The 18,124-nt window shown below is 41.1% G+C and overlaps 1 protein-coding gene across 4 annotated transcripts in view; it reads left to right on the top strand.

Moving 5' to 3' along the window:
• DOCK8 (dedicator of cytokinesis 8) overlaps positions 1-18,124 on the top strand; it is a 247,673-nt gene that overhangs the window by 29,061 nt on the left and 200,488 nt on the right. The window contains exon 1 of one of the 4 annotated variants that reach the window (XM_054499991.2): positions 16,521-16,558. The exons of the other annotated variants lie outside the window; for them this stretch is intronic. The gene's annotated coding sequence lies outside the window, so the exon portion shown is untranslated. Of the gene's footprint in view, positions 1-16,520; positions 16,559-18,124 lie in introns of those variants that run through there. 4 annotated transcript variants of the gene reach the window in all.

Here is an 18,124-nt window from a genome sequence, read left to right as displayed (position 1 = left end):
TGGACCACTGCCGCGGTCCCAACTGCCAACCTATGCTTTCCCTTCTTCCCTACCTTTCCCCCTGCAGCCTCAAGTGGCTCCAGATAAAGCGTTATTCTATGTATCTCATTGTCTGAATCTAGAGGACTCTGATACCCAAATGTGTTTCTCAGAGTATGTCAATGAAAGGGACTCTTTGACCCACAATCCCCCTTTCTCTTCACAACTCCATCAAGGCATCCTCAAAGACAATCCATGGTGCCTACTACTCCTCATCTTGTTGACATGATTTTAATGTTAGCTCTCGCCGGGCGCGGTGGCTCACGCCTGTAATCCCAGCACTTTGGGAGGCGGAGGCGGGCGGATCACGAGGTCAGAAGATCAAGACTATCCTGGCTAACACGGTGAAACCCCGTCTCTACTAAAAATACAAAAAAAAATTAGCCGGGCGTGGCGGCGGGTGCTTGTAGTCCCAGCTACTCGGGCTGAGGCTGAGGCAGGAGAATGGTGTGAACCCGGGAGGCAGAGCTTGCAGTGAGCGGAGATCACGCCACTGCACTCCAGCCTGGGGGACAGAGAGAGACTCCGTCTCAAAAAAAAAAAAAAAGTTAGCTCTCAAAGTTTTCCTCCACATTCCATGAAAATACACTTTACAATCTAGTATTCCCCCCACCACACACACACACGCACGCACACATTCACACACACATACTGAAACAAAAGAAACCATATCCAACTTCATTTCCATTTCCAATTCATTCAACATTTTCTATTCTGTTCTATTGCATTTAAAAAACGCTGGTCACAACCCACTAAACTGATCTCACATCAGACTTTAATAAATCAGACTCCCCTTTTATACACACAGAGCACTCTCTACTGTTTCTTCCTAGTACTTGTCACAATTTGTAACTCCTAAATCATGTGATTGCCTACTTAATGTCTCCACCGACCTGCCCCTGGTGTTCTGTAAACTTCAAGAGGATATGTTTTGCTCACTTTTGAATTTTTAGAGCCCATACAACACCTATCATATCATAAATGTTTAATAAATATTTATTAAAAGAATTAATAAATGAATGTGGCCAACACTATTCACGTCTGCATGGTTCCTCCCTAGAGTTCCATCACACTTCGCAGATCTAAAGTTTGCTCCCAGCTGTGGAGGTTTGAAGCTCAAAACTGCTGGAGGTGCTTCCCACCATAGCTTGTGAAGACCCCATTGGTGTTTTCTTCCTAGTCCGTCTCTAGCTGATCATGACAGATGGGCCAGTGTGTTTTGAAGAAGACTGGCTGCTGCCTCACCAAATTCTGGGGGCAGGTGCCTTTCTCCGGGGGAATTCATGAAGAGACTCTCCTGGGGCAGGGCAGACCACTGGGAAAAACAAGACCCTTGGATTTTCTGACCACTGGCCACTTGTTTTTCCCACGTCAGGAGAGTTTATCATCCGTGCTCATCCACCTCCTGAGGTTGCTTTGCTGGTGCTGATTTCAGGTCCCAGGCCCCTAAGGCCTCACACTCACTCCACAAGCCGCCTACACAGCTGTAGTTATTTTCAGCTGACAGCTAGGTTATTTTGCCTTCCAAGATATTTTCTTTTACTTATTTATTTATTTATTTATTTTTATTTATTTTTTTTTTTTTGAGATGAAGTCTCACACTGTCACCCAGGCTGGAGTGCAGTGGCACAATCTCAGCTCACTGTAACCTCTACCTCCTGAGTTCAAGTGATTCTCCTGTCTCAGCTTCCCCAGTAGCTAGGATTATAGGCAAGCACCACCATGCCTGGCTGATTTTTTTGTATTTTTTTGTAGAGATGGTGTTTCACCATGTTGGCCAGGCTGGTCTCGAACTCCTGACCTCAGGTGCTGCCCTCCTCAGCCTCCCAAAGTGCTGGGATTACATGCATGAGCCACCATGCCGGGCCGATAGTTTCTTTTTTGATAGGCAGCTCTTAAAGGCCTCAGAATACATCTCTAATGATGAAATCATCAGGCAACTTGACAAAGAATGAAGAAATTGAAGGGTTCTCTCAATAGCATCCCAAGGAGGCTGACCCACACCCTACTGCCTACCATAGGCTGGCTCCATTCACTCTAGTGCTGTGAATAAAGGAAAAAACTAATATGTTGAAGCATTTATTTAGTGCCAGGAGGCAGGTACTTTCTCAGATACCCTTTTTCTTCTCACTTAATTCCAGGTCATTGGCAGAATAGAGATGCAAACCAAGAACTTGGGCAGCACCAAGATGTAGATGCTAGAACTTTAAACTTGCTGGACAAAATGATATGGGACTTTGAAATAATTATTCAGACAATTTAGGGAAGCAAACAAAAGCAATTAAAAATTGGGCATCTGGCTGGGCATGGCGGCTCACGCCTGTAACCCCAGCACTTTGGGAGGCCAAGGAGGGTAGATTGCCTGAGCTCAGGAGTTCAAGACCAGCCTGGGCAACATGGTGAAACCCAGTCTCTACTAAAAATACAAAAAATTGGCCAGGTGTAGTGGCATACCTGTAGTTCCAGCTACTTGGGAGGCTAAGGTGGGAGGATTGCTTGAGCCTGGGAGATGGAGCTTGCAGTGACCTGAGATTGTGCCACTGCACTCCATCCTGGGTGACAGAGTGACACCCATCTCAGAAAAAAAAAAAAAAAAATGGGCATCTGGCCAGGTGTGGTTGCTCATGCCTATAATCCCAACACTGGAAGGCCAAGTTTGGAGGATTCTTTGAAGCCAGAAGTTTGAGACCAGCCTGGGCAACATAGCATGACCCCATCTCTACAAAAAAATTAAAATTAAAATTAAAAATAGCCAGACATGGTTGTGAGCACCTGTAGTCCCAGCTACTAGGGAGGCTAAGGCAGGAGGATCATTTGAGCTCAGGAGTTCAAGGCTGCAGTGAGCTAAGATCGCACCACTGCACTCCAGTCTGGGTGACAGAGTGAGACCCTGTCTCAGGAAAAAAGGAGGCATCCAAAAAAATGTTCCCTTAGATGCATTTTTTATCTGACAGAGACAGGAGAGGTGACGAAAGGGAATGTAAGAGTATTTAAGGGATTATTTCTTTATGGTAGCAGAAGGACAAAGACATGTTTGACAAATTTTTAATATTGTATAAAATTATGATATTTTCTTAGTGGTCTTGCTGTTGAATCCAGAGATTGTGGTCATGTAATTCATAGGTAATTTATCAGTTATTATTTATTTTTTAAAGCTTTTATTTTTATTTATTTATTTATTTATTTTAGAGATGAAGTCTTGCAATGTTGCCCAGGCTGGCCTAGAAGTCCCGGGCTCAAGTGATCCTCCTATCTTGGCCTCCCTAGTAGCTGGGACTGTAGGCACACACCACTGTGCCTGTCTAATTTATCAACTTTTAAATGAGATCATCTGCAAGTTCAAGAAAGTTAGATAAAGGGTGATACCACAGAAAAAAAATAAGATTTTTCTCTTTAAGATGAATATTGAATTTAGAATTCCTTAACATTGAGGATCACATGCGAGCTACAGATAGGGAATATTGAGTATTTAAAGCATTCTGAATGACCTGAGTGTTTTCCTTTTGATGCTTATTAAAAACATTTACCACTTACAGCTAAATTGGAATATAGTTCTACATAAATTATTATTTACACCTGATATACAGAAAGAAATGTGTTTCCTTATTTATCATACTATTAATTTGAATGTGCTATTCTTTTTTAAATTGCTTTAAAGTCAATTGGGGAATCAGATTATGAATTTCTATTTTACTGCTTCCACATTTCCTAAGTTAATCAAATACGACAAGTTAGTGAGCTTGTAGAATTTACTTGAATTTCCTAATCTTTTAACTGAGAGGATATTTTCGACAGCAAATATTTTGTAGCATCCATTTGTCATTTTTTAAATATTCAAATTAGTTTTTTTTTTTAAATAATACCAAGTACACTTAGTGCCTAGTAAATGCTGGCCACTGTTATTGTTGTTGTCATTATTCTTTTTTGTTTGTTTGTTTGAGACGGAGTCTCACTCTGTCGCCCAGGCTGAAGTGCAGTGACGTGTTCTCGGCTCACTACAAGCTCCGCCTCCTGGGTTCACGCCGTTCTCCGGCCTCAGCCTCCCGAGTAGCTGGGAATATAGGCGCCCACCACCACGTGCGGCTAATTTTTTGTATTTTTTTTTAGTAGAGACGGGGTTTCATCGTGTTAGCCAGGATGGTCTCAATCTCCTGACCTCCTGATCCATCCGCCTCGGCCTCCCAAAGTGCTGGGATTATGGCAGAGAAATGTTTGTTTCAAAAGTGTGGTAGTCTCTAAGGAAATAAATACTTCCAGACAAAATTCTGTTTATAGTATTATCATTAATAAATAAACTAAAACATTACTTCTGTTTAATTGCCCCGATGTATATTGTATTAAAATGTTCTTTTCTGATCTTCTCTAAGTTAAAAAAAAAAAAGAAGAAACAAAGTTGAGTAAACAAGCTGAGCAAAACTTTGTGTTGAAACTTTAATATGTCCAAGGAAAATAATCTTGCATTAAGTCCAATACAGAGAGTCTGATAATTTGGTGGAGCAGAGAGCCTCATTTGAGGTGGCTTTTTGTGAACACCATCTCTGAGGTGTCACCTACTACCACATTCACTGTCCACTCTGGGCTTTGCCCCTCAAGCACCAGGGCTCAGGTCTCTTGTTTTGCCTGTTTCTCCCTATAGTCTCCCTGGCCTGTGCCTTTTAGACAAAACAGATTAACATCACCTTTAAGCCTTCAACACTGAACATTCTGTCTTTATAAGGCCTGACTCATTACCAATTCTATTTGGTCAATTTTACCTTCCTTCCTTTCAAAGGAACTCCATTTGCCTATGTCAAGTGTTCTCTTTCTTTTATTTTTCCCTTCCTTCCGTCTTTCCCTTCCTTCCTTCCTTCCTTCTTTCCTTCCTTCCTTCCTTCCTTCCTCCTCTCTCTTTCTTCCTTCCCTCCTTCCATCCTTCCCTCTCCCTCTTTCTTTCTTTCTTTCTCTTTCTCTCTTTCTTTCTCTTTCTTTCTTTCTTTCCATCTTCTTTTCTTTCTATCTTTCTTACTTTTGATGTAGCTGTTACGACCTAATGAAAATAGTGGCATAAGTGATGCCGCCTTTAGATTCTCCACCTTCCTGTTCCTGTCCTATTCACCAACATGAGTTGGTTTGTGGCTGTAAGTACTTGGTGGGTTATTGCTCATAGATTCAGTTGCATTTTTACGGAGATAGTGCTGTTACCAAAAGCAGGGGTGCTGCTTGAAAAAGCAGACCTAACTCTGAAAAATAGGGACTCTCTAGAAACATAATAATCTTAAGGATGGACATTTGTGGCCTGTTATTGTTACTTCATTCTAGGTGACAGAGTGAAGTGAGTGAGGGCAAAACTGACTGCACACTTATGGAAAGAGGGCTACCTCCACTACAGACAGGTAGTGGGAGGTCCCACTCTTCCAGGTTGAACCCAATATCCTATCTTCTCATTCCTCTCTTGGTACCTGTTGTTGCTATTGTAAACACTTCCCTCACCTGGGACTGCATATAGGTGAAAGATTGCTGTGGAGTTTCCCAGGATCTTGGGCCAGTGCCAACAAATGGCAAACTTTCAAGTCTAGAGATGGTCCTATGGCATGATTGGGGGACACCACTTCCTTCACCAGAGCATTCACATCATCCCCAAGGTGCCATGCCCAGTTCTTTTGTCCAACAATAAACTCTGTGAAGTGAAGTGAAGTCATCACCCAAGCCTTAGCCTGCCTCTGACCACAGCCTATTACTCCACAAAGATAAATGAAAAGAGGAAAGTCAGTGATGTTTTATATACTGTCAGCAGCAATCTCACAGCCTCAATAAATTTTCTTTCAAAAGTTTACTATGTAATAACTGGCATTTCTTCTTCATTCCTAGTTGGTTAGACTGCATCACATCTGCCATGCCAAACTATTAAGAGTAATACAATTCTTACTCTTAGTTTATTAAGAGTAAAAACTGTTACTCTTAATAGTTTAGCATGCTATTACTCTTTTTTTTTTTTTTTTGAGACGGAGTCTCGCCCTGTTGCCCAGGCTGGAGTGGTGCAGTGGCACAATCTTGGCTCACTGCAACCTCTGCCTCCCAGGTTCAAGTGATTCTCCTGCCTCAGCCTCCCAAGTAACTGGGATTACAGGTGCCCACCACCATGCCTGGCTAATTTTTTTTGTATTTTTAGTAGGGAAGGGGTTTCACCATGTTGGTCAGGTTGGTCTCGAACTCCTGACCTCAAACGATGCCCCCGCCTCGGCATCCCAAAGTGCTGGGATTACAGGCGTGAACTGCTGCACCTGGCTGACATGCTATTACTCTTACAGCATCTGGACAATCCCTAACAGTCTGAAAGCTCTATAAAGTTGCAGGTAGTCCAAAGGCCCTATCCCTTATTCTAGAACACAAGCTTTATAACACAGGCTTTGGCATGTCTGTAACAGTCTGAACTCCTCCACTGTATTCCACATACTAGGGATCTTTTAAGTTGTCATTATGTCCTGGCATAAGCATTTATCTTATTTCTGGGAGCATGTAAGGTTCAAGATGCGAGGGCAAGAGAGGGCTGAGTTGTTTGTTATTAAGCTGACAGGAAATGGCCAAGGCTCATGTGCTACTGCTTGCAGTTGGGCAAAAGAGGATAAATTAATTGCTTTATAGAAATTCCTTTCTGCATTCTTTAGGGAAAATTTTTCCATGTGAGCTAAATGAGTCAAAGGGGGTGGTTTTGGGCTCAACAGCTTTGACATTGTCCCTTCAAGGAATGAAACAATTAAAGAAACTGATCTCCTCCGAGAAAAAGACCGTTTATAATAACCTATCTACTCTACATGAAATATTCCCAGTAGACTCATCAAAACAAGACCCTTTGATACCACATCATACTGGGTTTTTCCTTATTGGGATTCCCCTATGTTTTTTCTTTAATGCTTCCCCATGTTTTAGAAACAGATTTGCTTACCTGGAACCTTCCACCCTCAATTCCAAATTTATCCTAGTACTATCATTTGGGAGTAAACAACATGTAAGGGGCCTACATGGGTGGAAAGCCCATTCAAGAAACTGAGGATGATCAAATAGTAGAGTTGATAGTATGTGTATAGTCCCAGGGAGGTGTTTCGTGACGGATTAGAAGGTCAACAGTGCCCGATGCAGCCGAAAGGTCACATTAAAACAGGACAGGAAGGAAGTCACTGGCTGTCCAGCAAAAGGTCTTTAGTGGCTATATCAAGAGACGCTTTTACAGAAGGGTGAGGGTGGTAGCCTGCGAACATTGGATTAGGAGTGAGAGGGACTGAAGGAAGTAGGAACTCCAGGTCAGGGGAAGGGGAGAGAATGAGCTTGAGGAAGGCCCTCTGATGAAGGGAAGGCTCTTTTCTGATGTCATGAGTTGAGCAGACTTATAGGAAGCAAAGAGGAGTCTAGGGACAGACAGGGATTGTCCAGGTAATGTAGGAAACATTTGACAAGGACAGATCTCGAATAAAAACATGAATGCAATTTCTGTTTCAGATGTCTCCTTTGCCTGCCCCATCCCACATTTGTTGCATTAACAGATTTTGGACTTCACAGGGCTTCACTTTTATTGTGCTTGATATTTATTCCTTGGTGAAACACAAAGAGACAAACTATACAAAATGAGAATCATAGTTGATGAAAAAAATCAATGTTTAGAAGTTGCTCTTAAATCTTTTACCCATTGCTAACATGGGTATTTGGATTACATTTGGAACGTATTCCAGGACTACTTATCCATGAAAGGATTAATGATATTGGAGCCAGGTTCAAAGTCTCAGCAACAAGCTAAAACCTGCTCTTTTTAGTAGTCAGGGGTAAAGCTTAGTATCCTTTCTCCTGAAAGCTTTCGCATGCTAAGCTTTCCATTGCCAAGCCCCCAGGAAGGAAAATACCAGAAGTTTAACTCCTATAGCAACTTTCTCTGAGCTATCTTCTGTCTCCTTCCTTCTCTGTGCACACCAGTAAAGCCTTGTTGCTTAACCTTTCTTGGCTTCAGTTTCCAAATTTGTAAAGTGAAGATAATAATACCTCCCTCATAGAATTGTTGTGAGGACTAAATGGGCTAATGATCAGACAGAAAGCACTCATTAAGTGTGACTAGCATTGTTAATTGCAGTAATAGTAGTTCTAGTAGTAGGCTTTTCCAGGTTATAAGGATTAAAGATACGCTCATGTTACCTAAGTTAATGGTGCATTATTTTAAGAGTACACCAAAAAGTAAGAAGAATGGGAAACTACTTAACCAGCACATAGGGTGCAGACCCGAGAGCAATTCTGTTTTCTTTTTCTTTTTTTTTTTTTTTGAGATGGAGTCTTGCTCTGTTGCCCAGGATGGAGTGCAGTGGTGCGATCTCGGCTCACTGCAACCTCTGCCACCTGGGTTCAAGTGATTCTCCTGCCTCAGCCTCCTGAGTAGCTGGGACTACAGGCATATGCCACCATGCCGGGCTAATTTTTGTACTTTTAATATAGACGGGGGTCTCACCATATTGGTCAGGTTGGTCTCAAACTCCTGACCTCATGATTCACTGGCCTCAGCCTCCCAAAGTGCTGGGATTGCAAGCGTGAGCCACCGCGCCCAGCCCCAAGGGAATTCTTAGAGCCTGACAGGTTTGGGCCTCTGAGTCTCTCTGTGTGTCTGTGTCTCTGTCACTCCACCATATGTTTAGCAGAGTTAATTAATTTGCCCAAGATCACACAATTAGTAGATGATTATGCAAAATTTGAACCAGTTATTATTCATTGGAATATGATTACTGTGTAAGTTAGCATGAGAATATTGAAAATAAATGTCTTGTTAAATTCATTTATTTTTTAAAAAATTCCTATGTAGGTCAGGCGCGGTGGCTCACCCCTGTAATCCCAGCACTTTGGGAGGCCAAGGCAGGCAGATCATCTGAGGTCAGGAGTTCAAGACCAGCCTGGCCAACGTGGTGAAACTCCGTCTCTACTAAAAATACAAAAAATTGGCTGGGCCTGGTGATGCATGCCTGTAGCCCCAGCTACTTGGTAGGCTGAGGCAGGAGAATTTCTTGAACCCGGGAGGTGTCAGTGAGCTGAGATCACACCACTGCCCTCCAGCCTGGGCAACAGAGCAAGACTCCATCTCAAAAAAAAAAAAAAAAAAGTCCTATGTATACTTCTTCACATCAATTTAGGCAGGCTTTATTTGTTAACTTTTGTTGGTAGCCAACATGCATTTAAAGTACTTATTATTGTCCTAATCTAAGAAAAACTGAGAAATGGATGAAGTTGGTCCTGGGGTATCCCAAAGCACAGAGTGTTTTATTCTGTCCTTGGGACAGAGGTTTGATTCAAAATGTTTTTTCAGAAACTAGCCTTGAACACCTAATTTTATTAATATTCTTTTTACACTCCATCCCTCCTGGAAAAGGACTGGACCCCAATTCCCACCATTGCTTTTTTGGGACCCATTATCTTCCTCAGCTTCCTGTGCATCTACAGGGTGGTCTGGGCTTCACTTCCTCAGTGTCCCTGTATGAAATTAGGTGGATATGGATTAGTCTGATGTAGGAATATCACACTGTACTAAGGTTTAGTTTGTATGTTATTCTCTCAAGTAACTGATCTTTGAATCCAACTAAACACTTCCTATGTGCTTTAAGGTGGTGGGAATTACAAGCATAGCAAGTTATGATTGGTCAGGGATTTCTTTCCTCTTTAAATGGTGACCTACTGCCCATTGTACCTACTCAAAGCAACTTTCTTTAGGAAAAAAGACCACAGTCTACTTTCCTAAGCATAAACTCAGTTCTCATTCCACCTCTACCACTTGCAAGATTTGTTAGGCTTAAGCAGTCCCTTAACTTGAGTGTTTGTTGCCTTGCCTACTTCATTGGAAGTAAGGCTCTGGAACAGGGAAGGTTTGCCTCCATAAGACTAAAAGTTATGCTAATATAAGAGACTAGCAAAACAGGAGACATGTTCAGCTCTCTTCTTGTGGGGAATACCTTGCCCTTGACCAAAAGCCTTGTCCCAGAAAGAGCCGTGTGGGTGTTGGCTTTGTGCCCAACATGTGGCTCCTCTGCCATGATTGATGGCTTCATTTAAGAAACAGGTTTTAGGATTTTTTTCCTAAAATCTTATTCCTGTTAATTATCATGGATCAACTTCACCTTAGCTTGTTTAATGCACAGTCACCTGGTATAAAAGCATGTGAAAACCCCCAGGGATCGTAACCACATTTATGCATTGAGAAAAGAGAGTGAGGCCAAGATTTTGAGATGTGTTCAAATGCAAGAAGCTTTTAAAATGCAAAGTATTCTAAAACTGTTGAAAGTTGAAGCTAACTGTTGTTCCCTTGTTGAAGGTAAAAATTAAAGCATTTTTAGGAAAGCACTTTTCCTTATGTGTCTAACATTTGGGAACTGCATAGGAGAACAGTTTAATAGGAACCCTGATATTGACAGTAAGATATATTCTTAATGTAGTAACCAAACCCAGGGCAGAATTTGCAAACCCATGGTAGGCATACAGGTGGCTGAAGAAGAATCGGGACAGCAAGATCTCACTGAGGTGCAGTTCCATTCCTCCATTTGATACAGAGTAAGATTTCTGAAAAAGACCATCCTTCTAAACCCTCATGGTCTCTGCAGATAATATGAGACCAGAAAACGAATAATTCCCAACTCTTCCTATCTCATTACTGGCCAGTGTGTCTGGCTTAGCAGAGTGTGTGCCTTCTGAAGCATACCCTATAATTATTCAGCAGGTATAGTCCAGTTCGTCCTACTTACTTTAGCAAGATTACCTTTCTTTTATTTTTCCTGTGAAAATCTTTCTCTTCCGTCTTTCCTCCTTTCTCTTTCCTCTTTGTTAACTTTTTAAATCTAAAGTGCCTTGAAAAACTTGTTTACATAGTAGTAAAAAGGAAAATGTTGACTTATGCTATCCTGGGAACCTTGACCTTCCTGCATTATGGATAAATCATTTCCCTGCAGGTGGAAGTGGAAAATTGCAGATAGAACCACATTGACTCACATTCTCCTTCTACTTCCATATGAGTGAGCACCAAGTATGCATCGCGACTTGAGATTATAAAGTTGGCTTAATGATGAGACAGGTTTCTCGGTCGGGTTTTCCGTTGGCTTGAAGTTCACAAGGCAGTTGTTGCTTGTCTCAGACTGTCCTTAGGTGGACTACATCTGAACCCTTGGGGTTATTAAAATGCAGATTCTAGCTGTGCTCAAACCAATGAATCAGAATCTCAGGAGGGTGGCGCTCAGAAATCTGCATGGTTGATCAGTTCTTTAGCAGATTCTTATTTTTGTATGCTAAAGTTCGAGGGTCACCACTGGAAAGATTCCAGAACAGGGCCTGCAAGGGAATTGTTCAAAGTTTGCTCAAGTTAACTTTGTTGTTACAGCATTAGCTTGAATATCAGGAGGTTTTGTATTTAAGTTCTCTAAAAAAAGAAAAAGAAAAAAAGAGAACAGTCTCAATATATAAAAGGAAAGGTTTTCATATGTGTGCCCAATTATAAGTATCTTGAGTATTCTAGAAGTCTAAACAGAATGTCTTTAGATCATCCTTATAATGATCCTGAGACTCTTTTGACTGTTTTGAGTTTAAGACAGGTAATAAGAAAGAAATCACCAATTAATGCAGAAGGAAATAAATTTCTGTATATAATAATATTCACATTTGCCATGTCTCTTTTAAAAAGTCCAAATAACAGGCCGAGCACGGTGGCTCATGCCTGTAATCCCAGCACTTTGGGAGGCCAAGGCAGGCAGATCACCTGAGGTCAGGTGTTTGAGATCAGCCTGGCAACGTGGTGAAACCCCATCTCTACTAAAAATACAAAAATTAGCCAGGCGTGGTGGCACGTGACTGTTGTCCCAGCTACTCGAGAGGCTAAGGCAGGAGAATCACTTGAACCCGGCAGGTGGAGGTTGCAGTTAGCCTAGATCATGCCGCTGCACTCCAGCCTGGGGGATAGAGCAAGACTCCATCTCAAAAAAAAAAAAAAAAACAGCTCAAATAACTTTACCATACACGTCCTCTAGTCTCTTATCATTTCTTCATATGAAGAATAATTTATACTCATTGATGTAAATTTTGCTGTATTTTATACAACAAACATAGTATTATTTTAATATTGCACATAGAGAAAAATACCTCTTCCCCTCAAAATTAGAAGAGTTGGTATTTTTATTCAGGTTTCTTGATTTAAAATACCTGCTTGATCCACAACTCAGGCCATACGATTTCACCAAAACAAATATTCTAATAGCTGTCATCTTGAATAACTGTTTAGTGCACAGAATGTAGTCTCATTTATTAAGAAGTGATTTAAGAGATTATTACTTCTGCATCTATCACACTAACATGAGCAACTCTTTAGTAAGGGAAGAGTAAGGGAACTTGTTTTATGTCTACATAGAAATTTTATTAAGGATACAGTATTAGGATTCATATGGGAAATAGTGGATAGATCACAAGAACAAGGCTCTTTCTGAGCCCTGCAGGAAAGAATATTTGCAGAACAATAAAGGACATGGTGGCTTCCTGGAGAATGTTGGCCGAAGACTGGGCCTTACTTCTGGAAAAGGCTCAGTGCTAGAGCTAAGTGAGCATCGATATGCCAATACAGGCAAGAAAATCCTGCAAGAGGCAGACTTGGTTCTTAGGTCGGAACAGGCTCTGCTTCAGAACTTGAGCCAGTACCCAATTCTTTTCTGCTTCAGCTTCTTTTTCTATAAAATGAGGGTAGTACTTATCCCACGAGGGAGCTGTTATGAGGATAAATTTGGCTTTATTGAATGTGCATGATTCCTGGAACCCATAAAGATGTCAAATTTAGAAGCCTCAGAGAGATTTCCTTTGCTCTGTGAATAGCTAAATTTGGTTAGCTGGGGTGGGGTCTGCCTGGGTACTTTTCCTTGTGAAGAATTTTTCCCTCATTCTGGTCATCTCCTCCCCTCCTATAGAGGCACCATATATTTTTCTTGTCTCAGGTACCTATAGTGATAAAACACCCTGAGCTGAAAGGATCACTGGATAGAGCAGTCTCAATACAAAAGAATGTGGCAGAAGCTCAGGCTTCAGTGCACATCAGAACAGAAGCTCCATGAGGGCAGAGGCTTTTGTCTGCTTTCCTCATTGCAGTATCCCCAGAACTTTGAGCAAGTGCACACTTGATAAATACTTGAAAGAATAAATCAATGTCAGACATCTGGGCTTATGTCTCATCTTTCTACTGTTCTCAGCTAAGAGATTCTCATCATTCTACAACTTTCCTGAGCCTGCTCTCCTTCTCCAAATAGTCACCCTTCCAGGCACTGACTCCACCTCCCACATCAGAGCTTTTTCTTAAAGCAAATAACAGTCAACAATTAATAGCTTCATAACTTTGGAAAAGTGCAGTTTCTTTGGTTTAAGAAGCATTGTTTCCATCCTCCAAACTAAAATAAATTTTGAGAAAAGATGGAGATGGTTTGGGACGGGGGAAGAAGGGAATAGAGGAAGTGATTATTTGAGGGCACATTAACTATTTGTACAAAGTAGAATATCTTAGTTAAATTTGGCTACATAGGAAGTAGGTATCATTAAATGGATGTCTGTTAGAATCTTGATTTTCAAATTAACTAGATAGTCAGGGTTAGTTAGACTGAGGAAGGGTGATTACAGTCCTATGTCACTGAGGGAGAATGGCGAAAGGGCAGGAGAAGAGTGGTAGGTAGAGCTGGAATTTGTCTGCTAACAATAGACCAGTGGTTCCCAAATGTAAGCCTGCATCAGAATCATCTGGAGGGCTTGTTTTTTGTTTGTTGTTGTTGTTTGTTTTTGTTTTTGTTTTTTTGAGACGGACTCTCGCTCTGTCGCCAGACTGGAGTGCAGTGGCGCAATCTCGGCTCACTGCAACCTCAGCCTTCCAGGTTCAAGCGATTCTCCTGCCTCAGCCTCCTGAGTAGCTGGGATTACAGGCATGTGCCACCACGCCCAGCTAATTTTTGTATTTTTAGTAGAGACAGGGTTTCACCATGTTGGCCAGGATGGTCTTAATCCCTTGACCTCATGATCCGCCCACCTCGGCCTCCTAAAGTTCTGGGATTACAGGCGTGAGCCACCGTACCCAGCCAGGAGGGCTTGTTAAAACACAGATAGCTGGGCCCATCCCTACAGTTTAGAATTCAGTAGGTCTGGCAGAGGCCTGATAGTCTGCATTTCTAGCTTGGCCAGGGGATGTTGATGTTGCTGGTCCCAGGACCACATTTTGAGAACCACTGCAATAGAGGGTGTGCATGAAGATACAACAACAATTACCTGATGGTCCTTAGCTTAGTTCAGTTGTCCCCCACAGGTTGAAGCAGTGTTCAAGGGCAAACAAAAACTTTCTCTCTCAGCCACCTCCTTAAGTTCCATAGTTTAACAAAGCAAACTCGCAAAAAAGGAGGAAGTTAGAACTGCTCCATTTCCCCTTATAGCAAAGGCATGTGTATTTCACAACTGCAATCAGCTTGAATAGCAGAGGCTGGAAGGCTCTCCATGTCTTTACTGAAGCCACCTCACTAAGTCACACAGACATGCTGCTAATTCACTGCCTTGGCCAGCACATCTGAAAATAAATAGCACCATTATAGGCCCTTTCATGAATATACAGCATGTGGCCTCTAAATTGGCCAAGGAGCTGGCTATGCTGGGACAAATAACTTAGATAAATCACAAATCAGAGTGGAGAAATGAGGTGTTTTTAATCAACAGCATCCAACAATGTGTGTTGAGTTTAATTGAATCCAGGTAGAGGAGGAAGTGGGTGCAAGAGCTCGAAGTATGCTGAGAATACAGTTTTATTTCGAAATTCCAGGAGACTTAGAAACAACATGGTAATGATGAAAGGAGCCCTGAAGAGACTCTATTTTTTTTTTTTTGAGATGGAGTCTTGCTCTGTCGCCCAGGCTGGAGTACAGTGTCACGATCTCGGCATGCTGCAACCTCTGCCTCCCGGGTTCAAGCAATTCTTCTGCCTCAGCCTCCCGAGTATCTGGGATTACAGACACGTGCCACCATGCCCGGATAATTTTTGTATTTTTAGTACAGATGGGGTTTCACCATGTTGGCCAGGCTGGTCTCCAACTCCTGACCGCAGGTGATCTGCCCGCCTTGGCCTCCCCAAAGAGCTGGGATTACGGGCATGAGCCACCGTATCTGGCCCTGAAGAGACTCTTAAGAAACTTTCATAATAGTTTAAAAAGCTGTGTGTGCGCTTACAATTTCTGTCATAAATCTATGGCAACCACAGCACAAACATTTTAGAAAAAGAAAAAAAAAACAACTCTAGGTTGAGTGTGGTGGTTCATGCCTATAATCCCAGCAATTTGGGAGGCTGAGGCAGGAGGATCACCTGCATCCAGGAATTTGAGACCAGCTTGGGCAACATAGCATGACCCATCTCAACATAAAATTAAAACCTAGGCATGGTGGTGCATGCCTGTAGTCCTGGCTACTCTCAGGGGACTGAGGTAGGAGGATCTCATAAGTCCTGGAGTTTGAGGCTGCAGTGAGCTGTGATCTGGCCACTGCACTCAGCCTGGGTGACAGAGCATGACCCTGTCTCAAAAAAGAAAAAAAATTCTATTTTCCTACCTCTCTAACATAACTGTGAATAGTAGTATTTCCTTCTAGTTTTTAAGTACACTATTTAAAAACATGGAAGGTTTTCAAATAATGTACTTAGATTTAAATACATTTTTAAGCTTAAGCTTATACTCATATAATAAGCATAGTAACTAACAGAATGTTCTCTGGAGTCAGATAGTCTTGGGTTCAAATCCTCCAGACATTTCCAGCCCTGAGTTTTGCATTTGTTAAATAGGGATGATAAACCTGGTTCATAGCATTGCTGTGTGGATTCACTGAAGTGCCTATCAAGTGCTCAGCACAGAGCCCTGTGTAATGTAAGCACTCAGTAAATAGTGGCATCATTTTCTGTTTTCACACACAAAAAATCAGTCGACCTTCTGCAATCCTAATAATCAGAAAGTTCTTCTTAATGGCCAGAAGTATACCTATTTTTAGTCTATGCATTTGGCAAAATTTCATTCCACAAATTGTTTGGTGGTCCCAGGAGCTGCTTTCAGGATCTTCTATGACCAGCTTGTTGAGAGCTTTTGTTATCTGTGTTTTCCTCAAAGATTAGACTCATCAGATGTGTGAAAGCCAAAACAAAGGAATGACCATTGGTGCTCAGAATGAGAGAGATTGGTTTAGTTGTTTAGCCAGGCTATGTGGCTTTGTTCCCAGACCACAGATTATAACCACACCATTGTGGGCACCACATATAGCCATTTTGGTAAACTAGATATGGGTTGCTAGGGACATGGGCAAGAAACCATAGGTGGGGAGGTGTGGACCTCTCAGCCCTGCTCTCTCAAGCCTGGCCATATTCACATCTGCAACTGGGACTTTGTTTCTGTTCCAGAACTGTTTATCCAACTGCCAACTTGACATCCACTTGGAGACCTCATGAGAACCTCAAACTTAGTATGCCCAAATGAAATTTTCAGCCCACCAGAAGGTAACCATACTGTCTTGAGTCTTACAGTTACCCTGTAAACAAAGGGATTAACTTTACTAGATAGCAACTTCCTGCCCATAAAGTTAAGAAAAGAGCCCCTCAATGCAAATGTTGGTTTTGCTTATCAAATAAATGGATTCTTCATTCTTCAGGATAGTTACAGATAACAATGGACAGAATAGCCAGTTAATTCAATAACTCCTTTAAATTGTTGAAAGTATTTTGTGCACTTTCTTTATATCGCTGCTTAGAGTGTTAATTGGTAAAATACTCTGAAGGACTAATACACAAACACTTTCACCCAGCAATTCCAATTCTAGGACTTTATTCCACAGATATATTTATACATGTATGAGTTCACATGTACAGTTTTCTGAATATTTTTTGTGCTGGCAGAAAACTAGAAACAACAGAAATGAATGAAAGAGACTAGTTAAGAAATTATTTCCCAGTTATATAGTAGAATACATATGCAGCTGTAAAAAAAGAATGAGGGAATTATTATGTATTTATCTATTAAGTGAATAAAGCAAAATGAAGATCACCAGCAAACAGATAAACAAATTGTGGTATTCATACAGTGGAATACTCCTCCATAATAAAAAGGAATGAACAATGGGTGAACACTACAACATAGATGACTCTTAATACTGTATTCCCATTTGTGTAAATAAAAATGTGGGAAAGAATGTATATATGTATTTGCTTATAAACTCTATAGACACAGAAGGAAACACAAGAAATTATTACCCCAGGAGGCAGAGCTTGTAGTGAGTGGAGATCGTGCCACTGCACTCCAGCCTGGGCGACAGAGCAAGACTCCGTCTCAAAAAAAAAAAAAAAAAAGAAATTATTACCTAGATTGTCTATGCAGAGGGAACTGGGTACCTGGCAGACAAGAGTAGGAGGGAGACATTGTACAATGTGCTTTTTTATACTTTTTATATTTAAAATTGCAAGATATATTACATGCTCAAAATAAAAATAGAATAGCTTATATAACTATGTCTAAATATTACATGTAGTTTTCTTCTCTGGCTATTTTCTTTTTGGTTTTTATATAATTTTTAAAAATCCACTTACTTAGCCCAGGCACATAAATGGAAAGAAAAATATGCTTAAAATTATGTAATTTGCAAAAACAAATATTTAGATGTTTTAGAGTTAGTATGTTTTTGTTGGTTTCTAGTTTAGTTCTACATGGCATTAGACTAGCTACTCTATATGATTTCTGGACCTTTGCAATTTGTTGAGATTTGTTTTATGGTCGGTGATATGGTCAATATGTAAATGTTTAATGTGTGCAAGAAGAATGTGTACTCTGAAGTTAGGCGTAGTGTTTTCTGTATATGTCAGTTAGCACAAGTCTGTCTATCATGTGCAAGTTCTGTGTGTCTCTGGGTTTTTTTAATCTGCTTGATAGAATAGAAGTATGTTTGAAACTTTTACTATAGTTGTGGATGTAATATTTTTCCTCTACTTTTGCAGTTCTTGCTTTATATATTTTGAGCCTATGTTACTTGGTACATACATATTTAGAATTGTTGTGTCTTCCTGGTGGATTGC

Source organism: Pongo pygmaeus, chromosome 13, assembly GCF_028885625.2.
Source record: "Pongo pygmaeus isolate AG05252 chromosome 13, NHGRI_mPonPyg2-v2.0_pri, whole genome shotgun sequence".
In the NCBI taxonomy this organism is placed as follows: domain Eukaryota; kingdom Metazoa; phylum Chordata; class Mammalia; order Primates; family Hominidae; genus Pongo; species Pongo pygmaeus.
The sequence above is the reverse complement of the archived record's forward strand: the minus strand, read 5'-3'. Positions and strand labels throughout refer to the sequence as shown.